This window comes from Polypterus senegalus, chromosome 4, assembly GCF_016835505.1.
Source record: "Polypterus senegalus isolate Bchr_013 chromosome 4, ASM1683550v1, whole genome shotgun sequence".
NCBI classification, from domain to species: domain Eukaryota; kingdom Metazoa; phylum Chordata; class Cladistia; order Polypteriformes; family Polypteridae; genus Polypterus; species Polypterus senegalus.
In genome coordinates, this window is record NC_053157.1 from 3,705,322 (window position 1) to 3,719,110 (window position 13,789).

Here is a 13,789-nt window from a genome sequence, read left to right on the forward strand (position 1 = left end):
TACTTATTTGACCCAACCACTAGGGACAAAAGTCAATTCCATTTGTAGGTTGTGTTCACTGTTAGTATAATCCCCCCCTAATGTTTATGCTCCACCCACCATGATCTGACACCACTCCCACTTTCATGGCACACCCAGGATGGACAAAATCCCTCCCAGTTGTATGCTCCACTCAATACCAGCAGACACTTCTCCAATTTATATCCTCAGCCCACTATAAGCAGTCAATCCCATTTGTATGCTCTGTTTACTCCTATTTCCTTTGCTTCCCCTTCCATAATCAGACACTCCTCCCATTTATGTGCCAAACCCATAATGGCAAAAAGTCCCTCTCAATTGATTGTTCCACCCACACCAGGAAGAAACTCCTCCCACTTTTGTCCCACCCACAAAAAACAAAAGTAAATCACACTTCTTTGCTCCACTTATTACTGTATAGACAAAAGTATATGCCATTAGTATTCTCTGTCCACTGCCAGTATAAGCCCGTCCCATTTGTATGCACCACCCACCATTAGCAGAACCTCCTTTTCTAATACCCACCCACCACAAGCAGATGCCACTCCCACAGCCATGCCCCACCTATGGAGGACAAAAGTCCCCCTCATTTGTTTGCTCCACCCACTACATGCAGAAGCTTCTCCCAGTTCTATGCTCTACCCATTATAGACAAAAGTCAATCTCATTTGTATGCTTTGTCTAATGACAGTATACAGTAAATCCTGATTTGCATGCTCCGCCCACAATGAGCAGCCACCCTAGTCCTATATCCCTCCCACTTATTTGCCTCACCCATGATGGGCTAAAGTCACAGTCCTTCTTTGCTCCACCCACTGCAGACAGAAGCTCCTCCCCCTTCTCTGCCTTCCCTAGATTTATTGCTTCTCATTTTACTCGAATCCATGGATTTTAACTCGGAATTTCACAATTTTTTAACTTCATTATCTTGTCCTGCATTTTTTTCTTTTTGCATTTGGACTTTGTCTGTAAAATACCCTGAGCTTCTGCTTACTATGAACAGACCCACCTTACTGTTACATCTGTTTTAATTCATTTTAGGGTTAGGGGGCCAGAGCCAATTCTAGCAGCACTGGGCACTTGGTAGGAAACAGCCCTGGCCAGGGCACCAGTCAGTCACAGGGCACATTTGCACCCCTAGTGGGCTAATTTGGAATCACCAATCAATGTAACTGTCTTTGTGGAAACTCCCTACCTAACCCAGCCACACACACACACACACACACACACACACAGGTAGAACAGTCAAACTAAACTGTCAATGTCAGCACAGGTTTTGACCCCAGGCTGCTGGATACAGGAAGTAACAGCACCACCCACTATGCCACAAAATCACACAAAGACCGGCTTGTCCATCCATCCATTTTCTAAAACTACATTTGCATTACAGGCTTGCATGGAGCCTATTCAAGAGTACAGTCGTGGCCAAAAAGTTTTGAGAAGGACCCAAGTGCTGGTTTTCATAAAGTCTGCTGCTTCAGCGTTTTTAGATCTTTGTGTCAGATGTTTCTCTGGTACACTGAAGTAGAATTACAAGCAGTTCAGCAGTTTCAAAGGCTTTAATTGACAATTCCATGAAGTTTATGCACATATTTACAGTGTTTGCCCTTCTTTCTTTTTCAATTTGACCTGGAAGTCTAGCAATCAACTTCTGGGCCGAATCCTGACTGATGGCAGCTGCCCATTCTTGCATAATCAATGCTTGGAGTTTGTCAGAATTGGTGGGTTTTTCTTTGTCCACCCGCCTCTTGACCACAAGTTCTCAATGACATTAATGTCTGAGGAGTTTCCTGGCCATGGACCCCAAATTTCGATGTTTTGTTCCCCGAGCCACTTCGTTGTCACTTTTGCCTTATGACCCGGTGCTCCATCATGTTGGTCACCAAACTGTTCTTGGATGGTTGGGAGAAGTTGCTCTCAGAGGATGTTTTAGTCCCATTCTTTACTCATGGCTGTGTTCTTACGCACCACCAGTGCAGAACCTGGCAGGTGGGAGTGAGACGAAGACTTTTGGAGGATGGCCTGGTGGCTGTCAAGAAGGGCAGCAAAGAAGCCATCAGGGACAGACTGATATTCTGGGATTGGAATGCTGGGGACTGGCATAAAGCCATTTTCTCTGATGAATCCCCTTTGCGATTGTTTGGGGCATCTGGAAAAAAAGACTGTCCGGAGAAGAAAAGGTGAGCGCTACCATCAGTCCTGTGTCATGCCAAGAGTAAAGTATCTTGAGACCATTCATGTGTGGGGTTGCTTCTCAGCCAAAGGAGTGCAGGGCTCACTCAAAATTGTGCCGAAGAACACAGCCATGTACCAAAACATCCTCCGAGAGCGACTTCTCCCAATCATCCAAGAACAGTCCGGTGATGAACAATGCCTTTTCTAGCATGATGGGGCACCATACCATACGGCAAACGTGATAATTAAGTGCCTCGGGGGAATAAAACATCGAAATTCTGGGTCCATGGCCAAGGAAACTCCCCAGACCTTAATCCCATTGAGAACTTGTTTGCGATTGTTTGGGGCATCCGGAAAAAAGAAAAGGTGAGTGGTGCTACCATCAGTCCTGTGTCACGCCAACACTACAACATCCTGAGACCATTCATGTCACATGGGGTTGCTTCTCAGTCAAGGCAGTGAGCTCAGTCACAATTTGGCCTAAGAACACAGCCATGAAGAAAGAAAGGGACCAAAGCATCCTCCGAGAGCAACTTCTGCCAACCATCCAAGAACAGTTTGGTGACCAACATGATGGAGCACCGGGTCATAAGGCCAAAGTGACAACGAAGTGGCTTGGGGAACAAATCATCAAAATTTGGGGTCCATGGCCAGGAGACTCCTCAGACATTAATGTCATTGAGAACTTGTGGTCAAGAGGCGGGTGGACAAAGAAAAACCCACCAATTCTGACAAACTCCAAGCATTGATTATGCAAGAATGGGCAGCTGCCATCAGTCAGGATTTGGCCCAGAAGTTGATTGCCAGCCTGTCAGAGCGAATTGAAAAAGAAAGAAGGGCCAACACTGCAAATATGGACTCTGGGCATAAACTTCATGGAACTGTCAATTAAAGCCTTTGAAACTTCTGAACTGCTTGTAATTCTACTTCAGCGTACCAGAGAAACATCTGACAAGAAGATCTCAAAGCACGGAAGCAGCAAACTTTGTGAAAACCAAAACTTGGGTTATTCTGAAAACGTTTGGTCATGGCTGTACAAAGATAAAATCAGAGGCACCAGCCTCTGAGCGGGCAAAAAGATGGCATCAATTTAGAGCTTCCAAATTACCACAACAGTTGCACCTCTGAGATATCGGAGTGGGGACTCACTTATGGATGCAGGGACAATATCTCAAGTCGAGAACATTCTGGAAAGTGAGTTCAGATCCTTTGGCATGTGAAACAGCAGCCCTAATGAACTTGTGCCTTCATAATGGAATTAAAAAAGCACTAAACGTGGAATTAACTGCTGACTTAAAGGAAGGAAAAGAGGACCCTGGATTGGTGTACCTGCCATCCTAGGAGTCACAAAGTCTTACAAATGAAGGCCGGCCATTAGAGGGGCATTTTAAGCCTTAAGAGACTGTGGGTGAACATCAAGAGGTCCCCTTAACTTGTGCTTCAGCTCCCTCCTGGCCACTCTTCATGGTTTGTATCGTACTCTTGTTTGCCTTAACAGCTACGGGACTATCTGCTCTAAATATGAAGAACGTAAGGACGCACACACTGAACATGCTTGGCTCTGCTAAAGTCAGAAACACTCCACCGGCCCATTACAAGGCAAACGGCGGGATAGGAAGAAGTCGGCCCTACCATAGCTGCGTTTAGACGACGTAAAGTAAGGGATCAAAGTGTTTGGCACCCTCGTTTGTCTGCATGCACGTTTGACTGACTGCAGAATCACTGAAGCAGCCTGAAGTTGGCGTCACGCTGCCCGACTTTGATGCGGAGAGTGTGTCACACTTGCTGGATCTCGTTAACCTTGAGGATGTCAGGTCAGGCACGACGGATTGCACGTTGCCCTTTTGACTCCTCAGCACAGTTTCAAATGTCTGAAACATTTTGAGCTCACAGCATTCTGAGGTCCGATTTCCAAGCCAGTTTTCTTGGTATGGCGAGTTCAACTACAGTCCTAGCCCTCGTGTTTCTTTTTTCCACTCTGACATGTTATGATAGACACGAGACCGCAAACAGAGAAGCCCCTCTTGTGTTTGCGTGGTTCAGAACCTCCGCTTTCCTTCAGTCTTTGTGTTCACATTGTATGCATTGTAATTCCAGAGGAGCACTTGCTGGTTGTCACACACCTTTGACCTGTTTGAGAACTTGGGGACATGGCACCGTGACTTGCTAGATTACGTGAATGAAAGGCAACGACTGAAAATCGCCGGAAAAGTCGTGCAGCGTGACAGGCTTGGACGATACAACAATTTGATTGTCTTTTAATGATTTTGCATTGCCATGATATCCAATCGGCGGCACGGTGGCGCTGTGGGTGGCGCTGCTGCCTTGTAGTTAGGAGACCCATCTGGGTTCGCTTCCCGGGTCCTCCTTGTGTCGAGTTTGTATGTTCTCCCCATGTCTGCGTGGGTTTCCTCCCACAGTCCAAAGACATGCATTTGGGTACATTGATGATTCTAAATTGTCCCTGGTGTGTGTGTGTGTGTGTGTGCCCTGTGGTGGGCTGGCCCTGCCCGGGGTTTGTTTCCTGCCTTGCGCCATGTGTTGGCTGGGATTGGCTCCAGCAGACCCCCGTGACCCTGTAGTTAGGATATAGCGGGTTGGATAATGGATGGATGGATGGATGATATCCAATCACATTGCCTGTAGAAGAGCATTTGTGCTGTAATTAAATGCGACCCAACGTATTAACTACATTCAGATGTAACACGTATGCCTTTGGTGCATTTAACTTTGTTACGGTTTTATGGTGTCACAGTTAAATATTTCAGCATAATAATTAATTGCTTTAAACTACGACACGCAATTGTCATGCTAGTTTCATTCATAGATCACGCATCAATGTTTTGCATTTCGGGTGAACTTTCACACGTAACGACTCATTGATACGGATAGCCAATCAGAAGCAGGCATTCATTACGTGATTTTTACTGGCTCACAAACAGCTGGAGGTTTTTTGAACAAGCAAAAGTAGAATCGCATGGTGAGGGTTAAGACTCACGGCTAGTGTGTATGAAGTACAGTGATACCTTGGTATACGTCTGCTTTGAACGTGAAAGATTTTGCGTGGCATACGACTCGCGTGCTAACATTGTTTACCCCTCTCTCGAGACAAAGCCACGACTGCCCACGAGCGCCAGTACGCCAGTGGCTAGCATGCAGTGAACAACCCGCGCACTACCTGTTGTATATGATTGTTCAATGATGCTTTTGTCCATTGCTTTATGTTCGGGTGTTGATTGCTGTGGTCTGCGTCTTTTGAGACGTATGACTGCCGGAGGGGTGTGCTGTGGTTTAGAAGGCACGCTGTATGGAGAGTTTGGTTAAACGTGGTTCAAAATAAACAGCATTCGAAACGTTATTCTGAGTGTGTCGCTACTTCAATCCAGAGAACACAACACTACCCTTGTTTACCCCTCTCTCGAGACAAAGCCACGACTGCCCACGAGCGTCAGTACGCCAGTGGCTAGCATGCAGTGAACAACCCGCACTATAACTCTCTGTGAATTTTCACGTGTTTTTGTGTTTATTCGCGTAAATTTGAATTGATTGTTGAAGAGTATGAAGGTGGCACGCGTATCCGGGACATGGCTGCTGCGTACCGTATGCCGAGAACGACGGTATCTACGATTGTGAAAAACAAAGACGTTATTCAAAAGTAAAGTGAGGTTAAATTTTCATTTATTTCATCTAATTGCTTTTGTATTTATGTATTTTAGTATTAAGCAGTCTTTAAATTATTTTATACAACCCCATCAATTTCCCCTTGGGATTAAGTACTAGGGTGTTGTACCGTGTTTGCCTCGAAAGCTTTCATATTGTAATCTTTTTAGTTGGCCAATGAAAGTTGTCATTTTGCTTGGCTTTTCCCTTGGGATTAATAAAGTATCTATCTATCTATCTATCTATCTATCTATGTATAATATGCCAATAACAATAGGATTTTTTTCTTGGGAATGGATTAATCATTTTCCCTTCATTTCTTATGGAAAAAATTCATTTGGTATACGTCCTGTTTGGTATAAGTCCAAGGATCTGGAACGGATTAAGGACGTATACCGAGGTACCACTGCATTTGTTTCATTATTTTTGCTCACTTATTGCATTACAAGGGACGTTCAAAAAGTCCGCACTTTTTGTTTGAACTCTATTTACAAGAGAATTTCAAAAACAAATGACATCACTTTTCTACACAGCCACCTTCCTTTGCGATGCAATTTTCCCAGCGTCATTCCGACTTTTTAATGCCCAATTACTACTCCTCTCGCCGTAACCGTTTCCAACGAAAATACGAACGTGCGGAAACTTTTTGAACGTTTCTTGTATTAAGATTCTATGCTTCTAAGAATTCCCATTTGGGGGTTTTGGATGCCAAGGAATTCATTTCTTTTGAATCAATTGCTTATTAAAATGTGTAGTTTTGGATTGCTGTTTCTGCAGCTGTTGTCTTTGTAAAAGGGATTGTGTACCCAGTAATTGGGGGCGGAGTCACAGAGGTCGTGATCCTGATGCTAACAACACGTCGGGTTAAAAGGTCATCCACTTGCTCAATTCCACATTGACGTTTTTACAGCAAAACCCCTTTATTGCGCGCCGTGTTTCACAAACGTCGCTGTTTTGCACTTCTGCTATTAGTCCATTGTCTTGCATTTTTGATTTTTTGCTTCTCAGTTTGGGTTTGCTACGTCGTACTCTCAATCTCCCGGTTCTCACCTTGCTTACGCTTTGACAATTGTCATCTCCCGATCTGCCTCATTATTCTTTTTCGCTCTTATCTACAGAACGTTAAAGGTACCCTTGCAATCCTGACACTGTGAAGGACGACGTGATTTTCTACTGTATCTCTGCTCTCCCATCCGCACAAATACGTTTTTATTTCAAAATGCAGACATTAGCCTCCGTTTTCATTCACACTACCCTGGTATTTTCAATCCCCAAAAACGGCGACTTCTGAAAATGTTCTCCAGAGCCATAGACTTCTGAAAATGCAGCCTCAGTGTTGTAAGTGTGAATGGGCGAAAACCATTTTTCGAAAAAACACAATTTAATCGTGCACTGATTTGTTCGTGCTTATTACATGACCCTACTCTGATTGGATCCTTCTCATTACAACGTCTCATTCCCCGATTGGTCACCCTTCATGAAAGAGAAACGTCTTCCAACATAGCGAACACAGACGAGTCGCGTTCCATAATGCTGCTTTCCTGTGTGTGTCGTGTTCTGTACAGTTTTTATGCTGCGTATGTACACAAAATTTACCAAGCTCTACATTTCTGCAATAAATCCCAAGGCTGGTGGTGTTACCATCCCTTTAAGGGAATTCTCATGCCCAGTGTAGGCGGAATACTGCGTCATTGACAGTCATATGAAAAAGTTTGTGACCCCCTCTCAGAATGCATGATAATTGACTCTCCTTTCAACAATAAAGATCACAATTGTGTGTCTGTCATTTCCTAGGAACATCTGAGCACTGCGGTGTTTTCCGAACAAAGATTTTTAGTGACGCAGTATTTAGTTGTATGAAATTTTATCAAATGTGAAAAACTGGCTGTGCACAAATGTGGGTCCCCTTGTCATTGTGCTGATTTGAATGCCTGTCACTGCTCAGTGCTGATTACTTGGTATGATGAACTCGTTAAGCCTTGAACTTCATAGACAGGAGTGTCCAATCATGAGTGGTCAAAGGTATTTAAGGTGGTCAATCACAAGTTGTGCTTCCTTCCCTTTGACTCTCCTCTGAAGAGTGACAGACAGCATGGGATCCTCAAAGCAACTCTCAAAATATCTGAAAACAAAGATTGTTGAGTCTCCTGGTTTAGGGGAAGGCTACAAAAAGCCATCTCAGAGGTTTAAACTGTCAGTTTCAAGTGTAAGGAATGGAATCAGAAAATGGAAGGCCACAGGCACAGTTGCTGTTAAACCAACTCAGGTCTGGCAGGCCAAGAAAAATACAAGAGTGGCACATGAGCAGGATTGAGAGAATGGTGACAGACAACCACAGATCACCTCCAAAGACCTGCAAGAACATCTCACTGCAGATGGTGTATCTGTACATCGTTCTACAATTCAGCGCAATTTGCACAAAGAACATCTGTATGGCAGGGTGATGAGAAAGAAGCCCTTTCTGCACTCACGCCACAAACAGAGTCGCTTGTTGTATCAAATGCTCATTTAGACAAGCCAGATTCATTTGGGAACAAAGTGCTTTGGACTGATGAGACAAAAATCGAGTTATTTGGTCAGAACACAAAGTGCTTCACATGGTGGAAGAACAACACCGAATTCCAAGAAAACACCTGCTACCTCCTGTCAAATGTGGTGGAGGTCCCATCATGCTGTGGGCTGTGTGGCCAGTTCAGGGACTGGGGCCCTTGTTAAAGTCGAGGGTCAGATGAATTCAACCCAATATCAACAAATTCTTCAGGATAATGTTCAAGCATCAGTCACAAAGTTGAAGTTACGCAGGGGTTGGATATTCCAACAAGACAATGACCCAAAACACAGTTGGAAATCTACAAAGGCATTCATGCAGAGGGAGAAGTACAATGTTCTGGAATGGCCGTCACAGTCCCCTGACTTGAATATCATGACATCTATGGGATGATTTGAAGCAGGCTGTCCATCAAATTGAACTGAACTGGAGAGATTTTGTATGAAGAATGGTCAGAAATACCTCATCAGAGTCCAGACACTCATCACAGGCTATAGGAGGACAGCGTCTGGAGGGTCAAATGAGCAAAAGGAGGCTCAGCTAAGTATTGATGTCATATCTCTGTTGGTGTCCACATTTATGCACCCGTCTAATTTTGTTATGATGCATATTTCATATTTTCTGTTAATCCAATAAACTTAATGTCACTGCTGAAATCCTACTGTGTCCATAAGGCATGTCAGATATTAAAAGGAAGTTGCTACTTTGAAAGCTCAGCCAATGAAAAACAAAAGTCCAAGGAATTAAGAGGGGTTCCCAGACTTTTTCATATGACTGTATGTTTTTGGTCATTTTAGTTTGAACAGAAATACTGTAGTGAACAGTATGAAAACTCTGGTGTGGACAGAGATTATTTTTGTGGAGAAACACTATTTTTCAAAAGAGAATATAGTGTGGACGCAGCCTAAACCATCTGTAGCTAATCTCATTATCTGTGCTCGCTTGATTAGCCCTTATTTTAAGACTAACAAACTCCATTAGCCTACATTAATCTGTTAAAAGCACAAACATGCGACGCTACCAGGAATTAGTGGCTGCTGGGCCATGATCCTCAAAATTTCTTCTTTGAAGACGCGATCATGATATTTCCTGGAAGAAACATCATACAGTGGATGGTTCCACTTGCCACAACTTGACTAAAACGTCCTTCTCCAGCAACCCACAAATGTTTTGTAGCAACACTCGAAGAAACTGCCACACAGCTGTCACCTTCTGGGCTTGTCTACGGTAAGCACTACCACCACAGGATGTGATCGCTGGCTCTCTTATCTCTTGCTGACCTCCAGAGCTCCACTCCATCGAGGATGTTGTCACTTTATATTATACAGTTGTGCTTGAAAGTTTGTAAACCCTTTAGAATTTTCTATATTTCTTCATAAATGTGACCTAAAACATCATCAGATTTTCACTCAAGTCCTAAAAGTAGATAAAGAGAAACCAGTTAAACAAATGAGACAAAAATATTAGACTTGGTCATTTATTTAATGAGGAAAATGATCGAATATTACATATTTGTGAGTGGCAAAAGTATGTGAACCTCACGGATGATCAGTTAGTCTGAAGGTGAAATTCGAGTCAATGGGATGCCAGTCAGGTGTGAGTGGGCACCCTGTGTTATTTAAAGAACAGGATCTATCAAAGTCTGCTCTTCACAACACACGTTTGTGGAAGTGTATCATGGCATGAACAAAGGAGATTTCTGAGGACCTCACAAAAAGAGTTGTTGATGCTCATCAGGCTGGAAAAGGTTACAAACCATCTCTAAAGAGTTTGGACTCCACCAATCCACAGTCAGACAGATTGTGTACAAATGGAGGAAATTCAAGACCATTGTTACCCTCCCCAGGAGTGGTCGACCAACAAAGATCACTCCAAGAGCAAGGCACACGTGTAATAGTCGGCGAGATCACAAAGGACCCCAACTGAAGGCCTCTCTCACATTGGCTAATGTTCATGTTCATGAGTCCACCATCAGGAGAACACTCAACAACAATGGTGTGCATGGCAGGGTTGCAAGGAGAAAGCCACTGCTCTCCAAAAAAAACATTGCTGCTCGTCTGCAGTTTGCTAAAGATCACGTGGACAAACCAGAAGGCTATTGGAAGAATGTTTTGTGGACGGATGAGACCAAAATAGAACTTTTTGGTTTAAATGAAAAGTGTTATGTTTGGAGAAAGGAAAACACTGCATTCCAGCATAAGAACCTTATCCCATCTGTGAAACATGGTGGTGATGGTATCAGGGTTTGGGCCTGTTGTGCTGCATCTGGGCCAGGACCGCTTGTCTTCATTGATGGAACAATGACTTCTGAATGATATCAGAGAATTCTAAAGTAAAATGTCAGGACATCTGTCCATGAACTGAATCTCAAGAGAAGGTGAGTCATGCAGCAAGACAACGACCCTAAGCACACAAGTCGTTCTACCAAAGAATGGTTAAAGAAGAATAAAGTGAATGTTTTGGAATGGCCAAGTCAAAGTCCTGACCTTAATCCAATCGAAATGTTGTGGAAGGACCTGAAGCGAGCAGTTCATGTGAGGAAACCCACCAACATCCCAGAGTTGAAGCTGTTCTGTACGGAGGAATGGGCGAAAATTCCTCCAAGCCGGTGTGCAGGAATGATCAGAAGTTACCGGAAACGTTTAGTAAGGGGGGTCACAGCAGATACTGAAAGCAAAGGTTCACATCCTTTTGCCACTCACAAATATGTAATATTCGATCATTTTCCTCAATAAGTAAATGACCAGATATAATATTTATATTTATCTACTTTTAGGACTTGAGTGAAAATCTGATGATGTTTTAGGTTGTATTTATGCAGAAATATAGAAAATTCTAAAGGGTTCACAAACATTCAAGCACAACTGTACGTCAGTTATATTAGATGCCTGGTTACACTACAGTTAAGAGTAGTGGCTCTGAGGCTGAGGATCTGCGCTGGTATCCCAAAGGTTGCCGGTTCGAATTCCCGGCACTGCCAAAAGAGACGCTACTCTGCTGGGCCCTTGAGCAAGGCCCTTAACCTTCAATTGCTCCAGGGGTGCTGTACAATGGCTGACCCTGCGCTCTGACCCCAAGGGATGTGCGAAAAAACCAAGTCATTTCCTATGGGAAATTACAATCACATGTAAACCATGTGATAAAAACCTGCAATCTAATTGGCTTTGTGGTGGAGCTACTGAACCATCTCCTTCTGTTGACCACAGCTCAGAGAAGATGCCCATTGATGGCACCTGACCTTGCCCCTTTCAGTCTAGGAGCTATAAAAGTAAGGCGTCTCACTCAGGAGATGAGTTACCCACAATATGGAGCTCTTGCCCTGCGACTGGACCGCTCTCTAGAGCCTGTAGATTTGAAGCCAACATGGCTGAGGACTTATTTTGTTGTTACCTCACGCTATCAGGTGCCTGTTATTTTCAGTGTCCTTATTTTCCAAGTAAACGGGGTGGGCCTGGCTGGCACCCCGACACTTCTTTTGACTCCTGTCCTTCCCTGGACCGACAACAATGCATAAACACAGAGTCGCTTCCTGATTGGTCAGTGTGAATGGAAACACAGAATTGGCTCATACGTGACGAACTCAAACCTGACATGTCAAGAAACTAATGGGAGCCACTCGGATTGGGTTGGAACAAATCTCATACCTTGAGAGTAGGACTTTTAATGACTTTCTGACAATTTTGTACCAATATGAAAACTGAATGAGAAGCTCACCATTTGGGCTAAAAATCGCTAAGTGTAACCACCACCAGTCGGGTAAAATGCCAGACTCTCAAAACCAATCTGCCACAAACCAGCACTTCACTTCTAAGTAAGTTAAAATCTTAAATGGCAGAAACACGTCATGTGGAGGTTAAAGCTGCATTCCACTGCAACACAAACAAATCAACTTCTGCTGTCCACCATCACACATGTCAGTATCACTGAGACCAAACCCAACACTAATGGCTGTTTTAGTTTTCTCTGAAATTCTCCCACCCTTTTCATGAATGCTCTCGAGGCTCGTCATTGGACGTGTTTGCCTCCCAAGCTTGTAGCCCTAGCCGTACTATGAAGACTTGCCACCTTCCCGTCCCACCTGTGATATGCCAGCTACTACAATATTTCCTTGCCAGCCTGGTAAGGAGCAGTGTTGCATCACCATAACATGATGTTAGAACTTATTTTCTAACCATACCGATTATAAAGTTCAGGTTTTCTTTAAGTCCAAAGGGCTAATAAGGAGTCTCTAGACCTCCACTAATATTTGGCACCTTGATTGTCCCCTCCCATGAATGGACAGCCTTTTCCAAGAGGTGCTTCCGAAATATCTAGAACGCTGATGGTCTGCTTGAATGACTTCACAGCGAACTTCAGCTTTTAAGGCTTATGATGAAGAGTTTGATAGCCGTAGTGGGGTCATCCGTATGATTAATTCCTGCATTCATCTCTAGTAGGATTGACGACTGCAATGCGGTGTTCACTGGCTGTTCAAACTGTTCTCTATACAGCCTCCAGTTAATCCAAAATGCGGCTGCAAGAATTATTACAAGAACAAGAAAATATGAACACATAACCCCAGTTCTTAAATCCTTACACTGGCTCCCAGTTAAGTTTAGGGCAGAATTCAAAATCCTCCTTTTAACATATAAAGCATTAAATGGCCGAGGTCCGGCTTACTTGTCTGAACTTATCATGACTTACAAACCTGAGCGCACATTAAGATATCAAGGTGCCGGTCTGCTTAGGATTCCAAGGATTAATAAAATAACAGTGGGAGGTCGAGCTTTTAGTTACAGGGCCCCTAAACTGTGGAGTGGTCTTACCGCTTCCATAAGAGATGCCCCTTCAGTCTCAGCCTTTAAATCCGGGCTGAAGACTCACTACTTCAGTTTAGCATATCCTGACTAGAGCTGCTGATTAACTGTACAGACTGCATCTCTGTTGTTAGTCATTAGCACTAAAACATAAGTAACATGATTGTTATAATTTGTTACTAACCCTCACCTCTTCTGTTTCTTTTCTCGGTACCCAAATGTGGCAATTGGTGCCACGGCCCACCTGCCAAGTTGTTTGCCTGCCTATGGTAAAGTCATCCCTGATGGAGGATCACAGGAATCATGAGAAAGAGGGGTCCTTTCATCGGAGCAACGTCTCAGCCGTGGCATGGCCAAATGGGGAGGCAGCTTGATGGATGAGGTCTCCAGGACTCTAAAAATATCCAAACCTAATTATGTCATATCATCTACTGTTAAACCGTACTTCTAAAATTTTTATTATTATGCTGTATTGAGGATTTGTTCTGTTCTGTGTATATTGTATTGACCCCCTACTTTTGACACCCACTGCACACCCAACCTACCTGGAAAGGGGTCTCTCTTTGAACTGCCTTTCCCGAGGTTTCTTCCA